Consider the following 23,662-nt stretch of genomic DNA (forward strand, 5'->3'; position numbering starts at 1 on the left):
TAAATGTAAGGCACCCTGCTCAGAATCCTTCAATGGCTTCCCATTTCTCTAAGAGTAAAAACCAATATCCTTACAGTGGCCTTCAAGGTCCTCCACAATCTGGCCCTCACTACCTCTCTGAGCTTCCATCCCTGTCCCCTTGCCCACTCTGCTTCTGCCATTCACCTTTTCATGGGGCTCACCCTGACTACCTGCTTGAAACTTCCTCTGTCCCTTTTCCCCTGAGTATTCCCAAACCCCTCCTATTACTCCTTTTCTTTTTTTGTAGCACTTAATACTTTCTAACATATTATCTATTTTACTGCTTTATTGTGGTCGTTGCTTACTATCTGTATATTTACATGTCTGCTAGAATGTAAACCCCACAAGGGTAAGGATCTATTTCATTCAATGATAGATCCTAAGCATCTAGCACAGTGCCTAGCACACACTGGGTGCTCAAATATTTGTTGAATGACTAAATATATTCTGGATCAGTCTAAAGTGACACTGTATAAGTAATGTTCACTTTTTCACCATTTGGATCTTTAAAATTCTCTACTTTGATCCTATACTGATTTTTCACATTCTGTACTTGCAGGACATGGTGTTATTCATATTTATTCAATACCTATTCAACAAATAAGCTCAAACTAAGCAAACCTCAGAATAATTGAGTAACCAGTAATGCTGTCCGTTGATGGAGGAGAGAGTTGGTGTGTTTTGCTCTGATTCACTTATGCCTTTGCTGAAATTTTAAGATAAATAGAAGAAATTTCTGGTCCCTCAAGCAACTGTGTCTTCAGTAGCCACTGAAAAAATCTCAAAGAGTCTGGAGTGGTGTGTGTAAGAATAGGTTGCAGGATGCAGAACAATAGCCAGGCCTCAGGTCTACATAGCTTTGGTTGAGCATTGAACATAGGGCCTCATGAGGTAACTGATAAATGCCAAACATGACAATGATAAATGCCAAATAAGACAATGATAAATGCCGAAGAATGACAGTGACAAAAATAATGAAGTTACCAAAAATGGTGATCACTTTTCTCATTGGCATGAAATGCTCCATCCCCAATATGAAGCTGATTATTTAGTTTCAGTTACTCTCTTCTCTCTACCCTCCTACTCAACTTGAAGATCAACTACTTAGTACCTGTGTTCTTTGACTCTAGACCATATCATTGGGTCAAATTTCAGTTTTTAAATTTTAGGTCCACATGGTTCTCTGTTAAGAAGATGACTGACTCATATATTGAAATCTGTAAAATATGTATTCATTAGCCTTTTTTAAAAACTCCCTTATAAGTGGGTTGACTTTGTGGCAGATAGTAATTGACTGTTCTCAAAAGAAATTTTGACCTGGTAGGAAGATTCCATTTACCTGATGCTATGATTAAAGACAGACAGATCATTTGCTTGCTAGCAGGGCAATTAGGTGGACTTCAAGTCCACTAATAATTGGAAATGAATTTTTTTGTTTTTTGAGACTGAGTCTCATTCTGTCACCTAGGCTGGAGGGCAGTGGCGTGATCTTGGCTCACTGCAACCTCCGCCTCCTGGGTTCAAGCAATTCTCCCGCCTCAGCCTCCCAAGTAGCTGGGATTACAGGCACCTGCCACCACGCCTAGCTAATTTTTGAATTTTTAGTAGAGATGGGGTTTTACCATATTGGCCAGGTTGGTCTCAAACTCCTGACCTCAGGTGATCTGCCTGCCTTGGCCTCCCAAAATGCTGGATTACAGGCATTAGCCACCGCCCTGGCCACGAATTGTATTTTTAAACCAGAAATGAAAATTTGAGGCTAATAAGTCAGTACAAGGAGCATGTGAACCTCAAAAGGTATTTTTTAGCTTTCAGTAGTGCCAGATGCTGCCAAGGATCAGTCAACACTGGAATGTAGCTATTGGACCTTGCTAGGCAGAGCACCTCCATTTACACTGTGGTCAGAGCAGCAGTACTGCTCCAAGCCAGAGCTAAGGGCACTGAGCCATGCAAATAGGAACAGCATACAAGCCTTCATCTCTCTGTGGCTTCCTCAGAGGGAGATTCATGTAACATTTGCCAAGAATTGATTATGTGTCAAGCACTTCCCCAAAATCTCACAGAACCACCACAAGGATGAGTGTAATAAATAACACATACTTAGAGCCAAGGAAATAATTCTGCAAAGCTGTGCTTGTTCAAAGTCATTCGCTTTATGCTTCAAGTGGGATTTGAATACAGGTTTCAGACAAATATGTCTGAAATATACTCTTTTTATGAAGGAGTCTGCGTTCCTTCATGACTAATCCAGAGATGGGAGTGCTGCTATTTTCAGCCATACTGGGCCTACACCAAAGATTGCTTTGCATGTTTCCCTTCTATTCTCTCAAAACTAAGAACAGAGTCCATGTTTAGCTGTTCCAGCACTCAGAGCATGCTTCACAGCCAGGGAGAAAACTCTGGAGGAAACCAGCTTTTGTTTTGATATAATTAATGGGAATGAGAAAATATCTATACCCTTCTTTTCAGCCCCAACTTCTCTTTTGAAATCTAGTACGTTGTGAATATGAGAAAACTGAGGCCATGCAAAGTTACTTTTCACAACCTGTGACAAACAGAACATGGACCATACATAGCTTCGTGTTCAATTTTGCTTTCTACAGTAAACATTAAGTATAGCAGAAGAACAAAAATGGACATATACAAATTTATAGCAAGATCTATCCTTTATTTGATTAACATAAATACTATTGTAGGAAAATGGAAAAAGGTAAACTGCTTGAAATTTAGTCACATATAAACGCTCCGAGGCCACTGGTGGATCATTAGTCTCCTGAGAGAGCTCTAAAGAATTAGTATGTTGGAAAACTATTCCCTCTTGCTAATGTGTAAATTTCACCAGTGGGATTTTTTTTTTAAGACAGGGCCTCACTCTCTTGTCCAGGCTGGAATGCAGAGGTGCAATCATACCTCACTGTAGCCTCGACCTCCTGGGCTCAAGCAATACTCCCACCTCAGCCTCCCAAGTAGCTAGGACCAGAGGTGCACACCACCACACATGGCTAATTTTTAAATTTTTTGTGGAGATGGGGTTCTCACCACATTGCCCAGGCTGGTCTCAAACTTCTGGGCTCAAACAATCCTCCTGCCTTTGGCTCCCCACCAAAGCACTGGGATGACAGGTGCAAGCCACTGCACCTGGCCTTCACTAGGTTTTTCATTTTGTTTTGCATGTGTCTCAGGTTTTATTTGATAAAATGCAGTATACTTTGAATCATCTCAAATTTCATTTCTAATATGGACATTGGCATGTCTCAAATCTTTGGATTAATAATCAAATTAAAGTTTGTTAAAGTTTGAGGAACCTAAATTTAGCCAATTAGATAAGGGTCCTTTCATGTTTTTATGTCAACTAGAAAATAAATTGTTATGATATGGGATGAATAGAAATAGAAATCTTAATTTGAAGAATCTTCCCCTTGTGAGGCTATACTAAGTGGCTTTTGCCTGACATTGACAAGGTGGTTTTGGGTTGTGGAGAGAGTTGTCTGATCCATTGAGAGTACATTTCTTACCTTCAATGTCTAGGGCATCCTTTGGGAGAAGCCCTTGCAGTCACTAACTCTAAGGATCATAGAGCATAAGCGTAAGCAGGCCTTCTTATGTATTCATGCAGTCAGGAAGGGTCTTCAGCACCCAGAGTTCTAGCGGCTGCACATTGCTGATGTGTTAGCCCTCAGCTGCCCATGTTGCATCTATTTCCCCCGTGCTTCCCCCCTTTCTATCCCTATCGTTAGCTCTCTGGCTCTTTTGCCCCTCTCCCCTTGGGCAGCTTACTTGTAATTACAAAGTTTATGTTCCCTCATAACAGATTGTAAAAGTGCTCATTTAAAGGGCAACGCGCACCAATTTGGAGGTGTATAACTGCAAACATGGAATCCCTCTGTCTCTGTTATGCAATCCCGGTATCTCTGTATCCATGTTAAATTGAATTGATGCTTTTTTGAAGTAAAATGGTAAGAACAATGGCAACATCTAGGCTTCAGAGCATAGTTTAAGATTTTTGCCCAATCCGCCAACCCATGCAATGGTGTGCTTTGTCTAAAAGAAAACCACAGGTTTCTTGTAGACAAATATAACATTTATTTCCCGCATTTCTTTTTGATTTAACATTTTTTAACATTTTAGTTAACGTTTTTATTAACATTTTAGTCTACAAGATGCTTCCACATTATCTGTCACTGGAGTCTCGGACCACCATGTGAAATGGGCAATATCAGGGCTTCTGTCTAGCAAGAAAAGAACCAGAGTTGGGGTGGCGGAACAACTGCTCAGGGTTGCAAGAATGGTACATGGTGCAACCAGGGCTTGAGCTTGGGTCTTCTTACAAGTGTGGCTTTTAAATAACATACTTAAGTGCCTGCCAAAAAAGTGTAACAGTAACTTAGGACCTGAAAGGCATTGTACAGGTCGTGTATTTGCACTCCTCCCCCTGCCCTACAAAAAAAGAAAGGTAAAGGAACTAAGGCACGGAATGGTTAAGTTGCTGGCCAAAAGCCAGTTATAAAAGTAGCAGAACTGGGTGTAACACCCAAGAACATCCATGGAAAATAAATGGAAGCTTATTACAGCCCAGCCTGTGAATATGTACATAGAAACAGAATGTGTATGTAGAAACAAAATGATTACAGGAGTGAAATTAGTTTCTGTCCGAACCCTGGTCAACTCATAGGGTTCACTTCCCAATCAGGAGGTTGCTTTGCCATTTTGACATGATGCATTTTCTCAGAGTTGCCAACAGCAGTTGCACTGTCTTTGTTATCTTTCTTTCATGGATCTATTTGGAGCTCAGGGACAAGGTTGTTGTGCAGCAGATTGTCCCTGACAATGCAAGGCTCACAATTGTATCCTTGTAAACCAAAGGTCACTGTACACTCGGCCAGGAATGGACTGCTGAAGGTGACCTCTCCTTCATGTTGGTTGGTTTACCTCTGTTGGTTGTGTTTATCTCTGTTCACTATAAGGTTCTGACAGAAGCAAAGTCTTGGGCCCCATTACATTTCCCCAGCTTGGTGGATGATGGTTGTAGAGTGCTGGAAACGTTTTTATTGATTTAAAATGGAGTTATGTAACTGAAGAGTTGCCCTATCTCTGTCTTCGTAGCACTGCAACCAATTAAAATAGAAAGGCTTAGAATGTTAATTCTGTTTTTGGCCTAGAGGCTTAAATACTAGGGTTTAAAAGTTTCATTTACTTTCTCTCTCCCTCTTTCCCTCCCTCCCTTCTTTCTTCCCTCCCTCCCTTCTTCCCTTTTTCTTTTTTCTTAGCTATACAGAATACTTTGCTACTTTGCAAAACGAAGAGTAATTACATTGCTTTTTCATCAAGATTTTCAAATTTAAGTAATTTTGTTTTTCTATTTTTCATTCAAAAATAGGCTTACAACATTTCCTTGACACCAGGATATATATATATATATTTAGAGACTGGGTCTTGCTATGTTGTTCAGGCTGGCCTTGAACTCCTGGTGTCAAGTGATCCTCCTGTCTCAACCTCCCCAAGTGCTAGGATCACAGGCATGAGCCACTGTACTCAGCCTTTGTTAATCTAAATATGATAATTTACCCACTGAGATTCATGTGTGCTGATTAAATTTACTCTCAATCCCTATATGTATTTCTTGTATTTTTGTTGTTGTTATGTGGCCTGAAAATGTTTCCTTTATTTATTCATTCCCTTTGCAATTAACTTCCAAAAAGGCTATGAAGATATTTACGCACATATATGTTTTCTGATTCAACTCTCATGGTAACCTTTTATAAGGAAAGCAGCGCTAATAGTGGTTCTCCTACTAATAGATATGAACACCGAGGCTCAGAGAGGTTTAAAAGGCTTGCCTAAGGTTGCACAGTTAAGTAACAGGGTTGCCATTAGAATAAATTATATTTAAATTAATTTATTGTTGTTTGACTTGCTATAATTATAAATCAGTTAAACAGATTCAAGTATTCATTTGAGTGTCTATTGTGTGCCACAGACATTCTAGATGTGGGGATACAATGCTAAGAACAGATACTTTCTCACACATAGCTCAATAAACAAGTAAGTTCATAAAGAAACAAAGCAATTTTCAAATAGTGATATTTTCTTCAAAGAAAACAAAATGAGATGGAAGGTGATGGTAAGAAATGGTAAGAGACAACTTTAGCCAGTCAGGGACAACTTCATTGAAAAGCTGATAGTAAGTACATCTTTTGGGTGAAGGGTAGTATTAGGTACTTTGAAGATACAAAAATAAGACAGCTTTCTGTTGCCCTTGGGAGGCCTGTAACAGAATTTCTCAAGTCTCTAAGGCCAATCAAGAGTTGGATTTTTTAATCCAACTTATTTTTATTTGATGTATTATTAAAAATCTGCATGTCAAAAATGAAAATATCTTGCATACTTTGCTGTAGGACCCAATCATTGTTTCTTCTTCATATACTGTATTAGTCTGTTTTCACACTGCTAATAAAGACTTACCCAAGACTGGGCAATTTATAAAGAAAAAGAGTTTAATGGACTCACAGTTCCACATGGCTGGGGAGGATTCACAGTCATGGTGGAAGATGGAGGAGGAGCAAAGGCAGGTCTTACATGGTGGCAGGCAAGGGAGTATGTGCAGGGGAACTGCCCTTTATAAAACCATCAGATCTCATGAGACTTATTCACTATCATGAGAATAGCACAAGAAAAACCCGCCCCCAAGATTTAATTACCTCCCACCAGCTTGCTCCCATGACATGTGGGGATTATGGGAGCTATAATTCAAGATGAAATTTGGGTAGGAAACACAGCCAAACCATGTCATTCTGCCCCTGGCTCCTCCCACATCTCATGTCCTCATATTTCAAAACGAATTATGCCTTCCCAATAGTCCCTCAAAGTCTTAACTCATTTCAGCATTAACTCAAAAGTCCACAGTCCAAAGTCTCATCTGAGACAAGGCAATCCCTTCTGCCTGTGAATCTGTGAAATCAAAAGCAAGTTAGTTACTTCCTAGATAAAATAGGGATGCAAGCATTGGGTAAATACACCCATTCCAAGTGGGAGAAATTGGCCAAAACAAAGGGGCTACAGGCCCCATGCAAGTCTGAAATCCAGTAGGGCAGTTATTAAACCTTAAAGTTCCAAAATGATCTTCTTTGATTCCATGTCTCACATTCAGGGCACATTAATGTAAGAGGTGTGCTCCCATGGCCTTGGGAAGCTCTGCCCCTGTGGCTTTGCAGGGTACAGGCTCCCTTCCAGCTGCTTTCATGGGCTGACATTGAGGGTCTGCAGCTTTTCCAGATGCAGTGTAGGCTGTTGGTGGATCTACTATTCTGGGGTCTGGAGGACGGTATCCCTCTTCTCATAGCTCCACTAGGCAGTACCCCACTGGGGACTCTGTGTAGGGGCTCCGATCCCACATTTCCCTTCCACACTGCCCTAGCAGAGGTTCTTCATGAGGGCCCTGCCCCTGCAGCAAACTTCTGTCTGTACATCCAGGCATTTCCATACATCCTCTGAAATCTAGGCAGAGGTTCCCAAACCTCAATTCTTGACTTCTGTGCACCCACAGACTCAGCACCATGTGGAAGGTGCCAAGGCTTGGGGCTTGCACCCTCTGAAGCCATGACCTGAGCTGTATCTTAGCCCCTCTTAGCCATGGCTGGAGCAGCTAGGATACAGTACACTAAGTCCCTAAGCTGCACACAGCATAGAGGGGCTCTGGGCCTGGCCTATGAAACCATTTTTTCCTCCTAGGCCTTCAGGTCTGTAATGGGAGGGGCTACCTTGAAGGTCTGTGGCATACCCTGGGGACATTTTCACCATTGTCTTGGCAATTAACATTGGGCTTCTTCTCACTTATGGAAATTCTGCAAATTTCTGCAGCTGGCTTGAATTCCTCCCCAGAAAATGGGTTTTTCTTTTTCTTCTTATTATTTTATTATATTTTAAGTTCTGGAATACATGTGCATAATGTGCAGGTTTATTACATAGGTATACATGTGCCAGCCATGGTGGTTTGCTGTACCCATCAACCTGTCAGCTACATTAGGTATTTCTCCTAATGCTATCCTTCCTGTAGCCCCCCATTCCCCTGACCAGCCCTGGTGTGTGATGTTCCCCTCCCTGTGTCCTTGTGTTCTGATTGTTCAGCTCCCACTTATGAGTGAGAGCATGCGGTGTTTGGTTTTCTGTTCCTGTCTTAGTTTCCTGAGAATGATGGTTTCCAGCTTCATCCATGTCCCTGCAAAGGACAGGAACTCATCCTTTTTATGGCTGCATAGTATTCCATGGTGTACATGTGCCACTTTTTCTTTATCTAGTCTGTCATTGATGGGCATTTGGGTTGGTTTCAAGTCTTTGCTATTGTGAATAGTGCTGCAATAAACATACATGTGCATGTGTCTTTATAGTAGAATGATTTATAATCCTTTACCAGTAATAGGATTGCTGGGTCAAATGGTATTTCTGGTTCTAGTTCCTTGAGGAATTGCCACACTGTCTTCCACAATGGTTGAACTAATTTACACTCCCACCAACAGTGTAAAAGCATTCTTATTTCTCCACATCCTCTCCAGCATCTCGTTTCCTGACATTTTAATGATTGCCATTCTAACTGGCGTGAGATGGTATCTCATTGTGGTTTTGATTTGCATTTCTCTAATGACCAGTGATGATCTTTTTTTATATATGTTTGTTGGCTGCATAAATATCTTCTTTTGAAAAGTGTCTGTTCATATCCTTCACCTACTTTTTGATGGGGTTGTTTTCTTCTTGTAAATTTGTTTAAGTTCCTTGTAGATTGTGGATATTAGCCCTTTGTCAGATGGATAGATTGCAAAAATTTTCTCCCATTCTGTAGGTTGCCTGTTCACTCTGATGGTAGTTCCTTTTGCTGTGCAGAAGCTCTTTAGTTTAGTTAGATCCCATTTGTCAATTTTGGCTTTTGTTGCCATCGCTTTTGGTGTTTTAGTCATGAAGTCTTTGCCCATGCCTATGTCCTGAATGGTATTGCCTAGGTTTTCTTCTAGGGTTTTTATGGTTCCATTGCATCAACAGGCTGCAAATTTTCCAAACTTTTATACTCTGCTTCCTCTAGAACACTTTGCTGCTTAGAAATTTCTTCCAACACATACCCCAAATCATCCTCTCAAGTTCAAAGTTCCACAGATCTCTAGGGCAGGGACAAAATGCCACCAGTCTCTCTGTATAGCAAGTGTGACCTTTACTCCAGTTCCCGACAAATTCCTCATCTCCATCTGAGACCACCTCAGAAGCCATTCAACAGGTCTCTAGGAAGTTCCAAACTTTCCCACATCTGCCTGTCTTCTTCTGAGCCCTCCAAACTGTTCCAGCCTCTGCCTGTTACCCAGTTCCAAAGTTGCTTCCACATGTTTGGGTATCTTTACAGCAGCACCTCACTACCCAGTACCAATTTACTGTATTAGTCTGTTCTCATGCTGCTAATAAAGACATACCCGAGACTGGGTAATTTATAAAGAAAAAGAGGTTTAATGGACTCACAGTTCCATATGGCTGGGGAGGCCGCACAATCATGGCAGAAGGCAGAGGAGGAGCACAACCAAGTCTTACATGGCAGGAGGCAAGAGTGTGCATGCAGAGGAACTGCCCTTTATGAAACTATCATGAGAACAGCACAGGAAAAACCCACTCCCATGATTTAATTACCTCCCACCAGGTTCCTCCTAGGACACATGGGGATTATGGGAGTTACAATTCAAGATGAGATCTGGATGGGAACACAGCCAAGCCATATTATATACTTTATTAACTACTTATCTCTTCTAATAATATACTAGTGTTACTTGGTTCTCATGTGGTTATTCTTCTTACTACCTTTTTTGGAGATGAAGTCTCACTATGTTGCCCAAGCTAGTCTCAAACTCCTGGGCATGAGCCATCCTCCCATGGTTGCCTCCCAAAGTGCTGGGATTACAGATGTGAGCCATCACACCTGGCCTCATGTGGTTATTACAGTGAATGATTAAGATACCTTCTCTCCTTTACTTTGTCTCTACTTTTTCTCAGATTTTTTTCAGTGATGTCTATGCTTTTCTTGTTTTCTAGCTTTTCTAACATTGCATTTATTTTCCTTCAGATCTCAACATCTGCTGCAATTTGACTATTCAGGTTAGTGACAATTTGCCCATTTATCAGTTTTGTGCCTTAGGCGGTATTCACCAGCATTCTCCTACTTGAGATGAATAAGGATCTTTATTTCTCTGACCACTTGTTTGCTCATTCATGCGAAGTTTAATATTTACAGAACACTTTCATCAAAACAAGCTAGTTTTTTCTTTTCAAAATATAATATACTAGCATAGGAACTTGAGATAATACAGAAGAAATCTAGAGAACTGATCATGTAGAAATAATTAAACTAAAACAAAGCTGCTGCTTATAGTAAGGTAGACCAAGTTTGTCCTGTGTTCCAAATTACACTTAGCCAAACATAAATATTCATAGATAATTGGATAGTAGTTTTTAGAAATGATTCATGGATTTCTCAGGGGTGGAAATTATCCCTATAATGTAGGCCCCAAACTTCTAAAATATTTTAAATTTGTGAGGGAGAAATAAACTCACCAACATATGAAAATATCTAATTTTAGCTTAAGTTGAAAAACAGCAGTAGTGTATTTTTTGTTAGGCCCTTATACCCTTATATTGGGTAATATAGTCTATGTAAGTATGGGAAAGGCTGGTGAAAACTGTGGATTTATCTACAAAATACATTAGTACATTGGGGAGTTTTGTGTGGGAAGTGTCCTAACACCTCAGGAAATGCTAAGGAAGAAATGGGTAAGGCAGACTGAACACTCCACAAGGGTAGGGAGAGCGTCTTCTCTTCATTGCTCTAGCCCCAGCACCTAGCATGTGCCTGGCACTCCATCTTTTCTTTTCTTTTTTTTTTTTTTTTTAACTGATTTCAGGTTGAGTTTATAGGCTGGCTAAGTTTATAGGCTGGTAGAGTGCAAGGTCTACTAATTTCTCTGCTCATGACTACTTTACATTCTAATAGCACTTTATGTTCTTCAAGTGCTTTTTTTCTTTGTTCTTCAATGTATAATAAGGTAAGAACAGTTTTATCTCCATCTTGCAGGGAGAAGAGTTAGTTAAAAGACTTCCTCAGGTCACACACATGTAGTTAATGACAGGGTGAGGTTTAAACCTTCATAGAAATAAAAGTGATTTTATAATTATCTTGACTAGTTTCAATGTGAAATAACTTAAAGGTATGGAAAAGGATGCCAAGAGGTATAGTCAGTCTTGCTGGAGTAAAATAATGCCCTGTGCTTTGTGCCTTCTCCCAGCTGCTGCTTCCAGAAGAATGGGGTGTCTGAGTGTGAACATCACCCAACAAGTAGGTTAACAGATGCCCACGCCCCTCTTGACCCACACACATATCAGTGGGATTTAGAATGCTGCCACATATTGATGATTGAATTTATGAAGCATTATAATATCCTCAGTAATAAACCAAGTGTCCCTGTCCCAACTTGTTATCTCTGCTTCTGTGAACACATGTTTTCTTTTATGTGCTCCTTACTCCTCAGGAGCTCTCTCAGGGACTTTTCAGTTCCTGACCCTGCCCTTTTCAGCATTTTCTCAGAGGACAATTCTTAGCTCCCTGTTGATCCCTCAAGCATTAATTGCTTTTTCTGCCAGGTATTTCTTTGCTAGACTCTTGAGCCCTCAGAGCTGTTCTGAATTATGGAGTCAGAATTGCCCAGGATTAGGAATCACCTCATGTCCCCACCATCCCCGCTTCCTCGTGTGGCACTTTCTCAACTCTGCATCCCTTTCACCTTCACAGCAACCCTGTAATGTACCCAAAGCAGTGTCATACTCAGTGCCTCCTTTTCTCTCCCGAAATAAAATTCCTAGATAAGAAGACCTCTATATTCCAGGCCTTGTCTTTGATTTTAAAAAAAAGAAAGAAGACCTACCTATATACATAATGTTTTTAAACCTCAGTAATGTCTCACTTGTTACAGTAAGGAGAAATAAAAGAAGTAAGATAATGCTTGGGATACGTGCTACAACATGGATGAACCATGAGGACACTACACCAAGTGAAATACTCCAGGCACAAAAGCACAAATACTGTATGGTTCCGCTTAGATGCGGTACCCAGGGAAGTCACATTCATAAATACTGAAAGTTGTATGGTGGCCTCCAAGGGGTGGGGGAAATGAAGAGTTATTTAATGGGTGAAGAGTTTCAGCTTGAGAAAATGAAAAAGTTCTGGAGCAGAACGGTGGTGACAGTTGTACAACAATGTAAATGTACTTAATAGAGTACACTTAAACTGGTTAAAATGGCAAATTTTATGAGATAGGAATTTATCACAATAAAAAATTAAAAAGTAAGAAAAGTTACTGCTTGGGCGAAAGTATATCAGAAAGATAAAAATAGTCCCCACAAATTTCCAAAACAACCCTAATGAGGTGTTGCTGCCTAAATTGTGAACCAAATTGTGAACCAATGTGTAGTGTTTGAGACTGGGAAACTGATGCCCAAGATTTTAGCCTCAATAAGGAGTAGAGTTCATAATTTGACTCCAAAGACATTTCTTTCACTGCCGTGCCAAGGCCATCTGATTCCCTGTCCAAAGAAGTTTTCTCTCTGCTCTGTAGGCTGCCTTAATCCAGAGTACACAGGCTTTCCACTTTCTTATCTGTCCTCCTACCAAGGTGTGGTCCTTTTCTTCCTGAACACTGTGTAATTACCAGACAAAACTCAACATATTTAAAATATAAGCAGTCCTCTATATCCCAGATTCCACATCCTTGGATTCAACCAACCATGGATTGAAAATATTTGGGTGGAAGAAAACAATAAAAATAACACTGGCCTGGGCAGCATAGTGAGATGCCATCTCTACAAAAACATAAAAAATTAGCTGAGCATTCCAGCACTTTGGGAGGCCGAGGCAGGCAGATCACCTGAGGTCAGGAGTTCGAGACCAGACTGGCCAACATGGCAAAACCCTGTCTGTACTAAAAATACAGAAGTTAGCCAGGCATGATGGCAGCTGCCTGTAGTCCCAGCTACTCAGGAGGCTGAGGCAGGGAAAATTTCTTGAACCGGGGAAGCAGAGGTTGCAGTTAGCCAAGATCCCGCCACTGCACTACAGCCTGGGTGGCAGAGCGAGACTCCTTCTCAAAAAAATAAAAATAAAAATAAATAAATAAAAAATTAGCTGAGCATAGTGCCATGTGCCCATGGTCCCAGTTACTTGGGAGGTTGAGGTGGCAGTGAGCCGTGATCATACCACTGCACTCCAGCCTAGGCAACAGCGAGACCCCATCTCAAAACAAAAACAATAAAAAAGAACACAGATTAAAAACAAAATACAGGCTGGGCTCAGTGGCTTATGCCTGTATCCCAGAACTTTGAGAGGCCAAGGTGGGAGGATTGCTTGTGCTCAGGAGTTTGAGATCAGCCTGGGTAACACGGCAAGACCACATCTCTACAAACAACAACAACAACGACAACAGGAGACTGGACTTTCAGGGACCATTTCTGGGGATCATAGTCTGTTACTAGAGAAGTTTCTCTGTGTAGAGCGTTGAAATATAAAAATGCAGAATAACTATTTACATAGCATTTACATGGTATCGGTTATTATAAGTAATCTAGAGATTAATTAAAGTATACAGGAGGATATGCATAGGTTACATGCAAATACTACAACATTTTATATCAGGGACTTGAGCATCCATAGATATGGGTATCCGAGGAGGTGTGGGTTCAGTTCCCCACGGATACCAAGAGACTAATGTTGATTTCATTTCCCCAATCCCCACGACAGAACTCTGAAATAAGGATAAGAAAAGGAACAGTTGGGATAGACAATATCAGAAGTATGTGGAAATGATAACAGTGGAAGGAAAGCTGATCTAGGTCTACTCAACAAATTTTAATCTTCATTCTGGTAAAAACAAATTAGATTTATGGATGCAAATTTGAGCCAGCAATTAGATGGCTCTTAGGATTAATAAAAAAGACTGAACACCATGCCTTCCAAAGACCGAGGGAAAGAGAAAGATAGATAGGAGACTTTGCAAAGTAGCACTTTAGCCAACATCATTAGCCTAAATCTTAGTGAAGAGAGGTTAGAAGGTAGAATTTTCATGGAAGGATCCATTTTTCTTCACTTCAGAATTAAGGGAAAAATTAGGAAGCTGAATAAGAACTAATGGCCTAATTTATTTGTTTCTTTCAAAAGTCAAATCTTAAACTAAGTTAAAATGTCAATAACCAACAGAATAAGGTAGAACCAATTTTGTGAATTTACAAAATACTTGCTTATTGACACTACTGCCGAGGTCATTAAATAAGTTATCAAGTTACCCCAGATCCCAGTGATTTAAATAATGCTTTCTGAATGTATCCTTTTCTGTTTTAAAAAGAAGCTGTATTCGGTTCTTGTGTTCCTATAAAGAAATACGCGAGGCTGGATGATTTATAAAGAAAAGAGGTTTAATTGGCTCACGATTCTGCAGGCTGTATAGGAAGCATGGCCCCAGCATCTGCTCAGTTTCTGGTGAGGTCTCAGGGAGCTTTTACTCATGGCAGAAGCAGAGTGGGAGCAGCAGGTCACTTGATGAGCTTGGGAGCAAGAGTGTCAGTGGGGAGCAAGAGTGTCGGTGGGGAGCTGCCACACTCTTAACCCAATCTCTGGTGAACTCAAGCAATAACTGACTTATCATCAAGGGAATGGTGCTAAGCCACTCGTGATAGATCCACCTCCAAAATCCAGTCACCTCCCGCCAGGTCCCACCTCTAACATTGGGAATCACATTTCAACATGAGATATGGAAGGGACAAACATTCAAACCGTATCAGAAGCCAATCTTAAGCCAAGCATGGTGGCTCACACCTGTAATTGCAGCACTTTGAGAGACCGAGGCAGGCAGATCACTTGAGGTCAGGAGTTTGAGACCAGCATGGGCAACATGGTGAAACCCCATCTCTACTAAAAATACAAAAACTAGCTGGGCATGGTGGCTCACGCCTGTAATCCCAGTTACTTGGGAGGCTGAGACAGGAAGCAGTCTTGAACCCACAGGTGGAGGTTGCAGTGAACTGAGATTCTGCCCCTGCACTCGTCTGGGCAACAGAGTGAGGCTCCATCTAAAAAAGATAAAGAAGGCTATATTAAACTTCTAAAATTCAATACCATTTCAACTAGCCTTTTGTTGGGTGCATTTGTTCACTTTGGACTATTTTTCCAAATTCATGTACAGTCATGCATCTCGTAACAATGAGGATATGTTCTGAGAAATGTATCCTTAGGCAATTTCATTGTTGTGCAAACATCAGAGAGTGTACTTAGACAAACCTACATGGTGTAGTCACTACATACCTAGGCTATATGGCATACGTATAGCCTATTGCTCCTGGGCTACAAACCTGTACAGCATGTTACTGTGCTGAATGCTGTAGGCAGTTGTAACACATGGTATTTGTGTATCTAAACATAGAAAAGGTACCGTGAAAGTACAGGATTATAATCTTATGGAATTGCTGTTGTATATGTGGTTCATCTTTGACCAGAAATGTTATTAAGTAGCACATGACTGTAATTCCACTCTTGATTAGAGACTCCATAACCCACACCTACCTGTTCATTTGCATGCACATTTAGCCGATAGGTGACTTTATCACCAGATCAACCAAAGAATAAGTTTAAAGAGCATGTCCCCTTTTCTTGTTTTTAAATAAATGTAAAACATGGAAGTACATGATACCTCAAAGGAGCACAAATCACAAACAGGAGTCCACATCTACAGAGCCTTTGCAACCACTTTTCTATCTTCAAAGTGCTCTACCAAAGTATCAGAGTCAGTCAGTCGTGCAGGTAGGCTGCCAACCATGGCTGAGCCCTCAGGAGCCATCTTGATGACCAGCATAGACACAGTCTGTTGTGTTCATTCAAACTTGCCAGGAACCAAGGATCTGAGAGAGTGGTAAGTCTGGTGTGCCAAGAATGAAACTCCAAAAAAGAAACTTCCGAATCAAATTTGAATTTACGCTGGGTGTGGTGGCTCATACCAGTAGTCCCAGCACTTTGGGAGGCTGAGGTGGGCAGATCACCTGAGTTCAGGAGTTCGAGACCAGCCTGGGCAACATGGTGAAATCCTGTTTCTACTAAAAATACAAAATTAGCTGGGTATGGTGGTGGACACCTGTAATCCCAGTTAAATGGGAGACTGACATAGGAGAATCGCTTGAATCTGGGAGGTGGAGGTTGCAGTGAGCTGAGATCACACCATTGCACTCCAGCCTGGGCAACAAGGCAGAAAAGCAATCTCAAAAAAAAAAAAAAAAAAAAAAAAAAAAAAAAAAAAAAAAAAATCGAATGTAGGTGGAATTAATAAAAATTTAAATAAACTAACAGACTAAATCTTTCATTGTTCAGGAAGGAACAAAACAATTTTTGATAACTTGTGAAATATCTGGCACAGAAATTATTTAGAGCCACTAAATAATTTCAAGTTACCTAAAAATCCTAGTGATTTATTTTCTATTTTAAGATGAAGTCTACTTTAAACTTCTAAAATGCAGGGTTATTTAAACTGGCATCTAAATCCAACTTGGTTTTGGTTGGTAATTCCTCTAGGACATTTTACTAAATCTTGATCTTATCTAAATGATGCTACGTCATAGGTGGACTGTTTGTTTTGTTTGTAATCCAGGGAAAATTGTGTGTTTTTTTTTTGTTTTGTTTTGTTTTTTTGAGACGGAGTCTCGCTGTGTCTCCCAGGCTGGAGTGCAGTGGCGTGATCTCGGCTCACTGCAAGCTCCGCCTCCCGGGTTCACGCCATTCTCCCGCCTCAGCCTCCCAAGTAGCTGGGACTACAGGCGCCCGCCACCACGCCCGACTAGTTTTTTGTATTTTTAGTAGAGACGGGGTTTCACCATGTTAGCCAGGATAGTCTCGATCTCCTGACCTCGTGATCCACCCGCCTCGGCCTCCCAAAGTGCTGGGATTACAGGCTTGAGCCACCGCGCCCGGCCGGGAAAATTGTTTAAAAAAAAAAAAAGTAGAAATAACAAAGGCTTTTAAAGAATTTTTAGAGTTAGAAATTTTTTCAAAACAGGTTCTTTAAACCATTAGCCATCTCTTCCTTCTGAACTTTTTTTTTTCTTCTGCCCTTTGGTAGCTATTAAATAATCTGCACTACAGAAACTTCTTTTTTCCCAGTACTTTTTCATGTCTTAACAGTAGATATGCGTGATTATCTACACCATGGAAACCCATCTTAATGAAATGGAAAGATCAGCTGTTTAAAAAAACAAACAGAACCAACCACCCATGCCTCCTACAGTCCTGTTAGGCCAAAGGTCTGCTCTCCACCTGGTCAGCTGCTGAGGAGGGAGCAGGTACCTGCACCACAGTTTAGTCACAACAGAAATATCATTAAAAAATAGACACTGTGCTGCCAAAAGATGTCAGTCCTTAAACATGTTGGCAAGCAAAGAAATTTTTCCTTTCAAGCACATCTTAGAGATACCTTAGTCTCAAGGCACAGTTGATCAGATTAAAGAAGCTAAGAGGACATTTTGGGGCTAGTCTAATCAATGAATATCTATCAGTGGCCATAAAGTTTTATTTTAGTGTGTTCTGGTGTACAGGGATTAATTTTATGTACTCAGATCTATGGAGTTAGTTTTCTTCCACCTTTAATCACCTCGCTCGGCTTGCTTGTGTGCAGTGCTCATGCAGAACTTCCTAAGGGAGTGCCCCACTTGTTTTAATTTACTTCCTCTAGCAAAAGCACAGCCAGAGGAAACACAGTCGTTTAAAAAAGAAAGAAAAAAACAAAATAAACTGTCTCATTTCATTCAGAAGATTTCTGTTAATCCTACTTTTAAGTCAAAGGGTAGTGTTAAGTTTTGATTTGTAACAAACTCAGATTATCCATTAACCCACTCTTGCAGGCTTTCTATTCCCTTTCGAATGTACATCTATTTTTTAAAGGGCCAGGCTTTTTGAGTTTACCTTTCAAAAAAGTGTATTTAGGCAGAATGGTCTTCTAGAGTTATGGAATAGCTTTTCAAATGTTAGATGGATATTTTCTTAGAATTACTCCAAAATGCAGTAAATGAGAGGCAACAGGCTGAAGCTGCCAATCTCTGGTGTGAACAGCAGTGAGTAAAAGTGCTTGGAACTTAGTGTCCGTATTGGAAAGTAGGGAGTTAAAAGAATCAGTTTGAATTCCATAATTGCTGTAAATATTATGTAGGATTTATTGTCCCATTTTTTGATGTACCATGTAAATGTAAAACATACAGATTCCCTCCCTCCCCCAAAGAGTTTATTCTCCTAGACATAAAATGAATGTACATGCCTATTGTCCACCTCTTTTCAGTTTGATGATGTGTATCTGATGAGGAAGGACAGAGATGAATCAAAATAATTATAAACGAATACAGATGATGACTGGGTGACTGAAATCTTATCTCCCAGAGAGCATAGTTAACTGCAACAGCAGTGGATGATAACTATTGGGTGGGGGCGGAGGGGTTGTTTTGTTCAGTTCTGCCTAGAAGACAGTTGTGATTATTTTAGTCCTACAGTCTCCACTCCTCCCCTGGGCCTGTTTTTGCCCTGCTTTCCTGGCCTCTGTATACGGCCTTTGTTAGCACTTTGTAGTTGTCAGTCAGCTGTTACTCCAAGTCCTCTGTCAGAAATAAAGTTACTTTTGTTTGAAGAGTCTCCAGTAATCCCCCTTCTTTTTAAACTATGACTCCCCAAAGATATATAGTCTAACTTTTGTGCACCAGTATTTTATCATATTTATTTAATAAATTCCATAAACCTTACATGAAAGACATTAAACAAAAAGTACTCACCCCCTTAAAAGGAGGAAGATAATGACCATCAAGGCATGGCCAAATTACACAATCTTAGAAAACAGTACAGTAGGTAATTATTGGACCTTTTTGATCAGTGGCATCCTTGCTTTGCAGATGTGTACCAGCACTGCACCTCACAGGTTTCTGTAAATATAGCGATTTGGGGTTCCCTTCTGTTGGGCATTTTTCTATCAGGAAACCATTTGGTGATGAGAAGCTTGAGTTTCTAGTGCATGTTCATCGGCTTTATTGGAGCTGCTTTTGTACTGTGGCCACCCATTTAACTTTCTCTGTGGTTGATATGTGAGAGCTAGAGGACTCTGCCTTAGCTTCTTCACCAGAACACCATCTGATGTCTCCAAATGTCTTACACTGTGGCTCCCCTGTAAGAGAGGTGGAGAAGAGAGAGGCCAGGGCTGAGGCCATTCCAGTGAGATGATCACTTTCTTGGGCTACTGCCTGAGACCTCTCAAAAAACAGAATCTGTCTGTGGGCTCTAGTGAGGGGAGAGGAACCTGCCTTCAGTTGGCTGGTCAGAAACAGTTACCCAGGGCCGGGTGTGGTGGCTCATGCCTGTAATTCCAGCACTTTGGGAGGGCAAGGGTGGAGGATTGCTTAAGCCCAGCAGTTTGAGACCAGCCTGGACAACATAACAGGACCATGTCTCTACAAAAATGATTTAAAAATTAGCTGGGTGTGGTGGCATGTACCTGTGGTCCCAGCTACTCGGGAGGCTAAGGATTGCTTAAGCCCAGGAGGTCGAGGCTGCAGTGAGCTGTGATTGTGCCAGTGTACTCCAGCCTGGGCAACAGAGTGAAACTGTCTCAAAAAGAAAAAATGTTTCAGACACAGTCAGTGTCGAAGATGTCAATTAGCAAGGTTTTGTTAATCCCCTGGAAGTGTGCAACCCAGAATTAAACAGATGTTTAAGAACATAAATAAAAGATGAATCCCTGGCCAGGTGCAGTGGCTCATGTCTGTAATCCCAGCACTTTGGGAGGCCGAGGCAGGTGTTTCACGAGGTCAGGAGTTTGAGACCAGCCTGACCAACATGGTGAAACCTCGTCTCTACTTAAAATACAAAAATAAGCCAGGCTTGGTGGTGGGCACCTGTAATCCCAGCTACTCAGGAGGCTGAGGCAGAAGAATCGCTTGAACCCAGAAGGCAGAGGTTGCAGTGAGCCGAGATCGCACCACTGCACTCTAGCCTGGGCGAAAGAGTGAGACTCCATCAAAAAAAAAAAAAAAAGATGAATTCCTGACACTTAATACATTTAGATAAAGTCTAACTTATCTTTAAAGTTAACTTTAAACAACTGCTCTACAACATAATATTATCCCCTGTGTAGACAGTGGCCTCTAGTATAAGCTTTGAATTGGTTTAAAAAATAAATTAGATTAAGTATGAGAACATGTCTTCAGCATTTCCATATCTCCACAACTCTCTGTTAGAAATATCCATTTTGTCCTGTATTCACTTTCTGCTGAACTAAAGGGCAGGCCAGTCTCCAGAGGATGACAGATGGGCAGAAATTTATAAAACAGCAGCAGTCATGGATGGCCCAGAATACAAGTAGAACATACCAGACCTCTTGGGTAACTACTGCCTCAGTGAGAAAGGATCCAGAGATCCAGCATCCCCAGATTCCCTCACATACTGACCAAAGAAACTTTTTTAGTTTGCAGATTTTGGTGGGAATAGGGAGGGAGTATTAGAAGCTGAAGTTCTTGCTTTATTTAAATAATCATGACAGTAACAAAATTCAGTTAAATAATGCCCCTTCTAGGCTGGGCGTGGTGGCTCATGCCTGTAATCCCAGCACTTTAGGTGGCCAAAGCAGGCAGATCACTTGAGGTCAGGAGTTTGAGACCAGCCTGGCCAACATAGTGAAACTTCATCTCTACTAAAAATACAAAAATTAGCTGGGCGTGGTGGTGGACACCTGTAATCCCAGCTACTCTGGAGGCTGAGGCAGGAGAATCGCTTGAACCAGGGAGGTGGAGGTTGCAGTGAGCTGAGATTGCGCCACTGCACTCCAGCCTGGGCGACAGAGCGAAACTCCATCTCAAATAAATAAATAAATAATGCCCCTTCTAGTTGAAGACCTAAGTTCCCACCTAAGCATAATTTGAATTTACCCAATTTATCTTCTTTCAAAATACCTCAAACATTTCACCTTATTCCTTTTAAGGATTACAAAGTAGGGCGGGGGAAAAAGAAACCATTAATAAGGAATAATAGCTATTTGACAGACAGGTGTTCTTAGTTTCATCAAAAAAGATGCCTGGTAGATTCAGTCTTTTATGAATACTAAAGAATGTGTCTTATTTTTGTTTGTTTGAGACAGGTTCATTTTGAACCTAACCTGGTGTTCTCAGGGAACATAGGTTAGAGGGGAGAGAATTAGTAGTGAGGGTTCAAGCAAAAAGCATGGTAGAAGGCTGCTGTAGTGGTCCCGGTGAGGAGTGGTAAGAACGGAACTAAAATACCATGAGGAACGTGGGCCAAAGGAAGCAAGTCTGAGAGATTTAGAAAGTAAATCATCAGGATTCAGTGGTGACTCTTGGATTTGAAGAGGGAAAGGGAATAATCTAGGGTAGCTGTCAGTTTCTGTCATGGGTAGTTGGGCTAATAGTAGTGTATTAACTGAAATGGGGGGCAGGCAATTTGTGAGGGTGAGTTGAGTTCAGCATGGGACCTGTTGACTTTGAGGTGCCTTTGAAACAGGAGTGGATATGTCTAATTTTACATGAAGTGTCTGCTTAAGAGAATGTGTAGAGACACTAACAGGGCTGGGTAGGAACACGGAATACCTCAGGTACCAAATGAAAACTTTTGGCAATAACAAGAAGTTAAGAAGTTGAAGAGGGTAGAAGAGGCAGCAGAAATGTAGATGGGTAAGAACATCTTGGCATGTTTAAGTGACATTGTGAATAAACCTGTCCTACTGGGCCAGATGCGATTAGGGCTGAGATCAAAGCAGGCCTAATGCAGTTTGCAGACGTGTTTTGTGTGACTTTTGTAGAGCTGGATCACACAGTGTCCTAAATTTAAATTAGGTGCCAACATTTCCACACAAAATCTGAATTTCTGACTTTTCTTTTAAATTAAAGGGATCTTAGAGGTAGATTTGGCAACATTGGTAGACTTATATGATAATAATCGACTGAAATATATGTCCTTTCTCTCCAATGAACCTGTTTTACTTTTTTGTGTTATTTCACCGGGCCCTTAGACATTTAATTTTCTACTGTTTTGTTTTGTTTTGTTTAACCCAGGCTTATAAGTCAGATGAATTTTCTACTTCTGAGTCAAAGATCAGTAGGTAATAAAGGTACAAAGATGGATTAGCAACAGATTACGGAAGGCTTTGAATACCAAACTAAGGAGTGTAAATGTAGGCAGTGGGCCGCCTTTGAATAAGGAATTGATGAGATTAAAGCCATATTTAGGAGGATTATTCTGGACCAGTATGAAAACACAGAAGTTAGGGAAAACAGTTAATAGTTTTGAAAGAGAAGAGAAAAAAGAGATGGTGTTGGTATACATAAATGGGCTTTTAAAATGCAAAATGAGAAGTGTTTTAAAGAGATATCATCCAGGAAGGCTATTCACTGCCACATGGGCACTATATGGGTAGTTGTATTTGGTGGGAAATTTGCTTGCAGATTTCCAAGACTGAGACCCATGTGTGGTGTGGGGGATGGTGATTGTCGGGCATTATGGAAACGTCAAACAGAATATGCTCACTGGCTATCTATGGCCCACAGGTCACTGTAGTCTCTGTTATATGTACACTGTACGTGGAGGAGAAAGGTCCTTTGAAAAAAGAAGGCTAAAATTAATATCTGATTGTTATTAACTGTGTGCCAAACACTGTTTTAAGCTCTTTACACAGACATTTAATCCTCACAACCAATTTCTGAAGTAGGTACTACTCCAATTTCCATTTTACAGACAAAGAAACTGAAACCCTAGAGGTTAAGAACTTACTCAAAGCCACAAGGCTGGTAAGAACAGAACCAGGACTTGAACGCAAGCAGTCTGCCTCTCCAGTGGTTTATCTTTTCACTGCTCTGTTAAGCTGCCCCTGCATTTTTATCTGTTCTAATGCTACACAAATAGGCAACTTTACAGGTAGAGAACCTTATGCTTTCATTCTGGAAGCTCTGTTATAACTCATTTCAGGGGTGTCGATTTGGTTCAGGTCCTCCTAGAAGAAATAAAACTTCAGAATTGACCCTTGAACTGTCTCTTAGGGAGCAGATAATATAACGGGTCGTTGGGTGACCTTGAGAGAATAGGTATGTTCAAATGTCTGTTCTCTTCCTTTAGCTAATGGCTCAATATAGCTTATAATTGCATGCTTCTAACCCTTTGTTGAAAAGTAAAAACTCTTATAAAAATGCTTTTTTTTTTTTGGAGACGGAGTCTTGCTCTCTCGCCCAGGCTGGAGTCCAGTTGTGCAGTCAGCTCACGGCAACCTCCGCCTCCTGGGTTCAAGCGATTCTCCTGTCTCAGCCTCCCAAGTAGCTGGGATTATAGGTGTGTGCCACCACGCCTGGCTAATTTTTGAATTTTTTTGTAGAGATGAGGTTTCACCATGTTTGGCCAGGCTGGTCTCGAACTCCTGACCTCAGATGATCCACCCACCTCGGCCTCCCAAAGTGCTGGGATTATAGGCATGAGCCACCGTGCCCAGCCATAAAAATGCTTTTTAAAATGAAAACTAAAACATGTTAAATTTTTTTCATATGTTTTCATGAAAAATTATCA

General features: G+C 40.9%; 1 protein-coding gene across 2 annotated transcripts in view; it reads left to right on the forward strand.

Moving 5' to 3' along the window:
• SLC16A10 (solute carrier family 16 member 10) overlaps positions 1-23,662 on the forward strand; it is a 137,847-nt gene that overhangs the window by 97,272 nt on the left and 16,913 nt on the right. The window contains exons 4-5 of one of the 2 annotated variants that reach the window (XR_012433358.1): positions 10,112-10,143; positions 11,328-11,377. The exons of the other annotated variant lie outside the window; for it this stretch is intronic. The gene's annotated coding sequence lies outside the window, so the exon portion shown is untranslated. The remainder of the gene's footprint in view (positions 1-10,111; positions 10,144-11,327; positions 11,378-23,662) is intronic. 2 annotated transcript variants of the gene reach the window in all.

This window comes from Macaca fascicularis, chromosome 4, assembly GCF_037993035.2.
Source record: "Macaca fascicularis isolate 582-1 chromosome 4, T2T-MFA8v1.1".
In the NCBI taxonomy this organism is placed as follows: domain Eukaryota; kingdom Metazoa; phylum Chordata; class Mammalia; order Primates; family Cercopithecidae; genus Macaca; species Macaca fascicularis.